Source organism: Camelus bactrianus, chromosome 2 (assembly GCF_048773025.1).
Source record: "Camelus bactrianus isolate YW-2024 breed Bactrian camel chromosome 2, ASM4877302v1, whole genome shotgun sequence".
NCBI classification, from domain to species: domain Eukaryota; kingdom Metazoa; phylum Chordata; class Mammalia; order Artiodactyla; family Camelidae; genus Camelus; species Camelus bactrianus.
In genome coordinates, this window is record NC_133540.1 from 46,965,281 (window position 1) to 46,974,238 (window position 8,958).

The following is an 8,958-nucleotide window of genomic DNA, read 5'->3' on the forward strand; positions in this document are numbered from 1 at the left end:
ATGAAAAGTGAGCACAAACTTGCTTAATCCTGAAACAAGGCAAAGGAAGCAGACTGAAACTGCATGTGGCTGGCAGTTTTCTGGGCTAACCAAACCAGCATGGGACCCCACCAAGGTGAGCGCCCGTTCTGCCCCACATGCTCAGCAGTCAGCTCCACACCAAGGCGAGGGCTGTAGCAGCCTAGGGGTGTTCTCACTTGTGAAGGACGGAATCACTGGGAACAATATCCAAACAGGGTGGGGGCAGCCATTACTGTCACTTACCAGCTGTGCATTGGGTGCAGTCCTGGACTCTGACTGGGGCTGGGACCACCACAGCCAGAGCCCTGACCCATGCCAAGTGTCCCCTCCAGCCCTTCTTGCACAAGCACTGTTCCCTTCAGGGGTGAAGGTGCCGGTGCTAGGACAGGGGAAACCACACATGAAGAGGGACCGGAGCTAGCTCAGACCTGAATCTCAGGGCTCCTGCCCCAGTAACTTGGGACCCAACCCTGCCTCCAACAGGGTGGTGTTGGCCACTGAGCTGAGGAGAAGCCTTGGCTCACACCTGGCCCTGGCTCTAGCCCCTCCAGCTCCAGCCTTGCCTCCTACCAAGGTGATAGTTGCTAGCACACCCTGGGGAAGGATGTGAATCTGCTCACCTCAGATCCACCTCTCCCACCAAAGTCACTGGGCACACACGGACTGTGTCAGGACACACCCACACAAGGACAGCCCTTCAAGACTGGGACAGGTAACTGTTTCAACTAAATTCATAGAGACAGAGAAAGTCAAGCAAAATGAGAAGACAGAGAACTTGTTTCAGTTCAAAAAACAAGAGAAAACCCCCGAAATAACAAATACTGATATTACCAGTAAGGCATTAATATCCAAAATATATAAGCAGTTTCTAGAACTCTATATCAAAAAAAACCAAACAACTCAATTATAAAATGGGCAGAAGACCAAAAGAAATTTTTCCAGTGAAGATATACAGATGCTCAACAGGCAAGCAAAAAGATGCTCAAGATCTCTAATCATCAGAGAAATTCAGATCAAAATCACATCTGTTGGAATGGCTATCATCAAAATGTCTACAAAAAACAAATGTTGGTGAGGATGTGGACAAAAGGGAACCCTAGTATACTGTTGGTGGGAATGTAAATTGGTGCAGCCACTATGGAAAACAGCATGAAGGTTCCTCAAAACACCAAAAATAGAACTACCATATGATCTAACAATTCTACTCCTAGGTATATATATGAAGAAAATGAAACACTAACTCAAAAAGATACATGCACCTCAATGTTCATAGCAGTATTATTTGCAATAGGCAAGATATAGAAGCAACAGATGACTGGATAAATAAGTGGTATATATACACAATTATATATATATAAATGAAGTGGTATATATATAATATATATGATATACTTTTTATAATTAAATATTACTCAGCCATAAAAATAATGAAATTTTACCATTTGCAACAACAGGGATGAACTAGAGGGTATTATACTTAGTGAAATAAGTCATACAGAGAAAGATAAATACTGTATGTTATCATTTTTATGTAGATATAGTAAAAAAAAAACCAATGGTTAGTGGGGAGAGAGGGGGAAGGGGCAAGATATGAGTAAGGGATTAAGAGATACAAACTATTATGTGAAAAATAAATAAGCTACAAGGATATATTGCACAGCACAGGGATACCCATTATTTTATAATTTTAAATGAGTATAATCTATAAAATATTGAATCACTGTGTTGTATATCTGAAACTAATATAATATTGTAATACACTATACTTCAATTAAAAAAAGTAACTTCAAACACACTAGAAACTGATAATGTTATTTTCTAGAAAGAGAGACTAGGAGAGGAAGAGATTTTCATTTTGAGGCTTTCTTATCATTTGAACCATGGTTTTGTCATGTATCTGTATTATTTCAATATTTTATAAAAGAAAAAAATATTTGAGACCCTTCATACAATTATGGATTTGTATTTTAAATTCTCAGTCAGCCAGAATGTAACTGAAGTGAATATGATAGGATTGTTGGATTTCTGTTTCTAATTCTTTATAGAGCGGACTAATTCATTTTTTACTGCTGTTCCTTCTGTTTGGTATATTTGGTGTGACTGTTTCAAACAGCATCTATAATGGGACAAAATGCAGTCTGATTGATGATGGCATTTAATTATATAACTATTTCTATTTCATTAAAGCCAGATGTTGCTGTCCTAATTTCTCCTGTGTCCAATTTAAATGTAGATGAGAATAAAGAGCAAATTAAGAAGATAGTAATTTACGTAATAAGGAAGAAATGAAAGAAAGGAAAAACAGCAGAATTAACTATCATCAATCACCTTTGAATAAAGCCACTTCTTATCATTTAGAAATGTGGATATCATGCACCTCATAGAGATTTTTTACTACTATATGTTACATTGGGAAATAAACCTAGTTTCAGAAAGAATACTATTATAAGTATTTACTTCCAAACTGAGGACTAGTGTAATATGACTCATATACAAATAACTTAAGCCAGATTAATGTGTCTACTAATGTGTATTTCAGCATATATATATATATATATATATGTATATGTATATAGTCTATTTTATTTGTACAACTTTTCTAACAGACATCAAATAACGCTCAGTGGTATCATAAGGGAAAGGGACTAAAGATGAAACAATTAGAACCTATCAGAGGCAATTGATTTTAGCAGTTCACTGCTTCTTTTACACAAATTTACAAATGTCACAACTTATTAAATTGTAACATTAAAAACAACATCAGTAATTATCTGCGCTGACAGAAAAAAAATCCATTCTGAAAAACTAGAGAAGCAAGAATGTGTTTTTTCAAATCCTAAAGCCATTTTAGAAAATTGTTTTGTTTCGTTAATTCCTTGAGGAAGGAAAAAAGACTGTTTAAATATTTGTGCATAAATTACTGGAAAAAGACTAAATATGGAGACACTAAGAAATAAAAAATAGTGTCACACATACATATTACAATTGTTACCATGGTCACTCACAAAAGATAATACAGATTAAAATCATGTCACACACAATGAACCAAACTATTGTGCAGGATAGATTAAGTTTCTTAGGAATGGTTAAGCTTCTTTGATGAGTGAATCCTTGTCAATACCACAGAAAATACCTGCACAGGCCAAAGCAGAAATAGAATAATTTTTTAAATTGTTTAATTGTATCACTTATAAGCAGTTTAATATTTATTTTGTTTTTTTCTCTATCATAATAATTTATTTTCTAGTTGATACAAGAATCATAAGACCCTTATAAGCTAAATTTAGTTTTCTCAAACTTTAGTGAATTTTAATTTGATATTAATCCAAGGACTTGAGGGCTAAGCAAATATCCATATTACAGTTAAATTTTGAAATTATTCAAAAGTATATTTTAACAAAACCTGAGACATTTAAAAATAAAACAAAACAAAAAACCTGGTGAAATTTACACATCAATAAGAAAGAAAAACAGATACAGAGAACAAACTAGTGGTCACCAGTGGTGAGAGGGAAGGGGGAGAGGCAAGATGGGGCAGGGGGGAGGTAGGGCATCAAAGGCACAAACTACTATGTATAAAATAAACAAGCTACAAGGATATATTGCACAGCACAGGGAATAGAGCCAATATTCTGTAATCACTTTAGAGTATAATCTGTAAGAATATTGAATCATTATGTTAAAACTAATACAATATTATAAATCAACTATACTTCAATTAAAAAAAAGAAATAAATAAAAACAGTACAGGTATAGCTGGGGGGAAAAAAAACGAGAGAAGGAACAACCAACACGCTAAGTCTTCAGGGCTTTCTCAGGACACTGATGATCCATCAGAAGTCTCAGAGAGTTTATACGTAACTCTAAAAATCAAGCAATTTGCTTTCTTCCATTTTCCTACAGTAGCACTTATGTTATTAATCAAATATAACTTGCTATAAATGTATATACATTTGTCTTTGTTTTCTTCTGCTGTGCTTCATGTTTATTGTAGGAAACAAAATTGAGCATGAAACTATGTATATTCCATGTTCTGCTTGTCACAGGTTGTGAAAGGCAATTCAGTTTTCTCATATTCACAATGTACTAGAGACGGAAAGAGTTGATATGGGAGTTGGAAACAGGTTACACGATAGTTTCATTCACATTAGCCAGTTTCCTTGTGAGTCCTCTCCATGGCTGTGCAGAGTGCTCTGATTGCTGGGATGGTCCAACACTGCCTCTGTTCTTAGTACTGAGAGAACCAAGGGGAAACTTGCAAGGCAAAGAAAACTCTGGTCCAGGCCCAGGGTGGCGGATAATCAGCACCCCTCCACCTCTGAGGTGACTCGATCAAGGAACAGCCAACTCAAGTGAACACAAGGCACAAAGTATCCAAAAAGTGCAAGAGGTATTTCAACCGCCCACAGTGCAAAGGCTGTCACCCTGAATATGGCAACACTGAAAACATTCTTTGGAGAACTTAACTCTCCTGGAAAAGTGGGATAATTTGTCGCCTCCCTTTGAGTCTACCGTCTTAACTTTTGGTACTGGAAGCAAGGGGTCGGTAAGTAAAGCCAGCCAGAAAGAGAACAAACAGGAAGATGCAAAGGACACTCTGCGTAAATGAGGCTCATGCTGTCGGTCAGAACCCTTAAAGGGAAAGACAGCAAAATTGTGAAGATACTGCTGCCAGCGGTGACAACGCCATTCACCAGGCCAAGGCGCTTCTAGAAGTAGCCTCCCTAAATGACCAGTGAAGCCTGGTAGGCAAAGGAGCAGCCACAGCAACCACGATTCCACAGGTAAGGTACAGAGGCTCCACAGAACTCACAAAAGAACTGGACCTGAGTCCAACAAACCCAACAGCGGCACCCACCACAGCTGTTGTCCCACAACCAAACATGTCTTGGAAGACGCTACTGGGCAGCAAAAGGAAATCATCCCATGCGTAGAGAACTTACCAATGCTGTCTTGAAGACCATCTTATCACCGCCCTTGGAACTGAAGGTCTTCAGCATGGACGTAAAGAGCACCCCGCAGGCGTCCTGGATGCCGGACACGGACCCTTGCACCACAGGGTGGTCAGCATCAGCAGCCAGCCCCAGGCGCCCTCAGGGGCTCAGGGGCCTGGGCCCGTCGGCCAGCACGGCCTCCACCTGGTCGCCAGGGGCCATAGGAGGGACAGGCTAGGGCTGCAGCTCGCTGTCCCTCGCGTATGCAGGCATCATGGCCTGAGCTTCCCCCTGAGTGGGGTGGGGGGAGGGGGGCACGCGCGCCCGGCCGGTGAAGGAGCCACCGAGTTGGGCTGGCGGGCTAGAGAGGCCGGCGGGACGGAGGTGGAGCTTCCTGGGCTGGGGGAGCCGGGCTAAGACTCGGCCTCCCAGGCCACAGCCGCGCGCCGGCACTCTACGTTTGTTTTTTGATTTTAAGTCATACCTAGCAAAATATCTAGACTAAATGTATATAGCTACCTGGTAGTTTAATCACAGGAACTTTAGTTTTATAAGTATGGTTTATATTTTAAATACTCGATAATTCATTCACCTGTGGACTGAAAAAAAAAAAACAAAAAACACTACAAGTTGAGAATTTGGTTTTATTTGGTGGATTTTCCGAGAACAAGTCCAGAAGACAACCTCTCAGATCACTCTGGGACTATTCAGAGGAGGTAAGGGAGGGGGCTGGCTATATGGGAGTTTTGCAATAAAAACCAGGTAGTCGGAATATCGATAGATACTGTTAATTAAAGAAAACCAGACATTTGGAGTTAATGAATTTAGCCGTTTTCTATGTATGGGAAGATGCAAGGTTCTGGGCTTCCTATAATTACTCCTTTGAAGTGGAGCATAGATATCTATTGTTTTCCCTCCTGAGTCCCCCCGGGTGCACCGCTGGGGGCGGCTGCGGTGGCCGAGGGCCTGGCTGAGGGCAGCATGTTTACCTCCATCCTGAGTTCCCTCAGGCTCACCACGCCTGGAGCCTGTAGTGACTGATGGCTTGATGGCCATGGTAGCCTTTGTTTGCTAATAAGGCAGGGGACACTTTTCATCCGCTCAACAAATATTTCTTAAGTCCCTGCTATGTTCCAGGCAAGTTTGGGGGCTCTCGGGAAAAGGGTACTAAACAAATAAAATATTTTTTTCGCTTGCAGAGTTACCCTCCACTACTCTTCAGCTGCCTTACCAAATCACCCCATTTGGATCCTTCTGAGAACAGCAGAATCGTGAGTACCAGGAATGATTTAAAATTTTGGCTTGCCTCAGAAATGGTTAGGCTACTTCGCCTTGACTGTTTACATGTACGATAGTCATTTGCCTCTTGAAGGCGATGTAATGTTCAAATGCATTTCTCTTCCAAAAGCACAGAAATAACCAAGTAAAGAAAAAATACTCCTAGGAATTTCATGCAGAATTTTTGTTTCTCTTCAGCTTTTTGGTTTTCATCAATTCTCTTCAGAATGCAAAATAAAGATAGATGCATAGCTTTAATGACTATGAATTTGCTTTGAAAAACAATGCAAGTGCCTGTATTTCATATATACTTCAGTTACCGAATAATTAACGATCTAATTCCGCTTTGTACTGATTTTAATGTGCTTAATGATGTGTTTATCACAGTATAACTTTCAAACAAAAATAAGACTGTAATGCATGTTGAAGGATCAAATAATTGACTCCATTTTCAGTATTTCTACTTTTTAAATCATGCAGAGAGTATCTGAACTGAACTTACACAAATACCTATTGGATTCATTTACATTGGTGTAAATAATGGTTGTAATTCCTGAGCTTTGTATACCAAATGACAGATGATTGACACATACTATCTCACACTAGCTCCTAACTTGGGGGGTAAGATCCCTGACAAGCAAGTATTACCACTTCCATTTTACACATCAGGAAACTGAAGCTTAGAGTAATTTAGTAATTGGTCTTTTATCACACAGGTGTTTAGTGGTAGAGCCAAAAGTTCAATCTTAAATGTTTTTTCTTACTACCTCATAGAATCCTACAGAAAGTGGGGTCTCTTTCTGAAGACATGTAATTATTATTCTAAATTATCTGATTTAGAATTTATACATTTCAAATCAGTTCAATAAATACCTTTTGATTTTATGGTTCAATGGATATATACTATTCAGATAAGCCCAAAGAGTCAGGCCTCAGATAGCCTACTGATCAGCAATGAGGCTGAACAAGCATGAGACAGCTGTAACTCACAGCAGAAAGATGTAAGTTGATGTAAGCAGTATCATGGTAACTTAAAAGAGGAAAGTTCCTTGGGGTTGAGAGAACCAAGAGAAGTATCTTGGAGCAGAAAAGATTTGAGATGGCCTTGAAAATGGACAGCACAGACAGAGAAGATAATGGGAATGGTGAGTAAAGAAAACAGTATGAGCAAAAGCATAAAGACTGGAAACTATGATATATATTTGCAGAATAGCAAGAAGTTGTTTGCTTAGATTTTGGAATAAAATATGGCCAGCAATCAAATGGAAAAGCCAGCACTTACCTTTGAATATCCACCTAGAGACCAGCTCTAAAAGCCTATGTGTACTTGTGCTGAACTAATATGCTAATTCTAATATTCCTCTACTAGCAAGTTAAAGGAGAGAACAGACACAAAACAACTCTCTCATAATTTAAGGGATACTCAATTTGGGAAGAAGAGGCAATGAGCATGAATTATATGAATATCCTTTGGTTCTCAGACGGGACTTCTTTCAGTAAGAAAAGTAGGAGACTCAGTTAAGTAGTTAGTTCAAAGAATATTTTTATAATAATTTGCTGTTAATTTGCTGCTATAGATAAAAATGTTTATGGTAAAATAAATCCATCATCAGAGTTACTAAAATTTTCAAAGGCATCTAATTTCTTTGATTTTGAAAGATAACACCCTGTAGTACCTGACTTGCATACTGATTACAACTGTAGCTACAAGTGAAACAATGGCCTCCAAACAAAGAATATTCCTTCTAAGGTGATGCTATGGCGAATATTGCTTGGGGGAACCGCAAAGTAATCCTTTACAAATAGGTAACAATATTATGTGCTTATAGGCCTTCAGTCAGCCTTACTCTGGGAGTGACTCTATTAGTCAGTATTCTCCAGAGAACAAGAAGAGAGAGAGAGAGAGATTTATTATAAGAAATTGGCTCATGTAATTATGGAAACAGAAGTCCCACAGTCTTCTGTAAGTTGGAAGCTCAGGATAGATGGTGGTGAAAATTCCAGCCTGAGTTCAAATGCCTGAGAACCAGGAACACCAACAGGATAAGTCCCTGTGTAAAGGCTGGAGAAGACCAGTGTCCAGCTCAAGCAGTCATGCAGGGAGGAAATTCCACCTTCCTCTGCCTTTTTGTTCTATTTGGGCCCTTAACTAGTTGAATGATGCCTACTCACATTGGGGAGGGCAATCTGCTTTGCTCAGTCCACCAATTAAAATGCTAGTCTTTTCTGAAAACACTCTCACATATATGCACAAATATGTTTAAATAGATATCTGGGCATCCTATGGTCCAGTCAAGTTGATAAATGAAATTAATCATCACAGTGATATCTTCATGAAGATTTCTATTTAGGCCAGTTTTGTGGCTTTTACTAAAATGCTAGGTTAAGAAATGGAGTAAGGGCAGTCTTTATCCTTTCTAGAATATGAGGGTATGTCAGTGCTTTCTTAGGGAGAGAAGGAGCTAGCCACCAGCAAAGGTGGGGAGGTGAAAGGAAATGGACATCCTAGAAAAGACATCTGGGTATAAGGACTTGTGATATCCCTCAGAATTTACTGGTAAAAAAAAATGTAGGGTTTGAAGGCGAAATAGAGCAGTTATATGAGTAATTTCTTGAGAACAGCAGGAGCTCTGCTCTAACCTAACTGATCCAGTAGCAAGTGCTTAGCTGAATGAGAGGATTGTGAGTCGCAACTGCAAATGTCCCTCCTTTTCACTGAGAGCTA

At 39.2% G+C, this 8,958-nt stretch overlaps 1 pseudogene; it reads right to left on the reverse strand.

Annotated features, from left to right (window-relative positions):
* Window positions 1-4,322: 4,322 nt before the first annotated feature.
* LOC105067149 (monocarboxylate transporter 10 pseudogene) lies at window positions 4,323-4,906 on the reverse strand (annotated as a pseudogene).
* Between the last annotated feature and the right edge of the window lie 4,052 nt (window positions 4,907-8,958).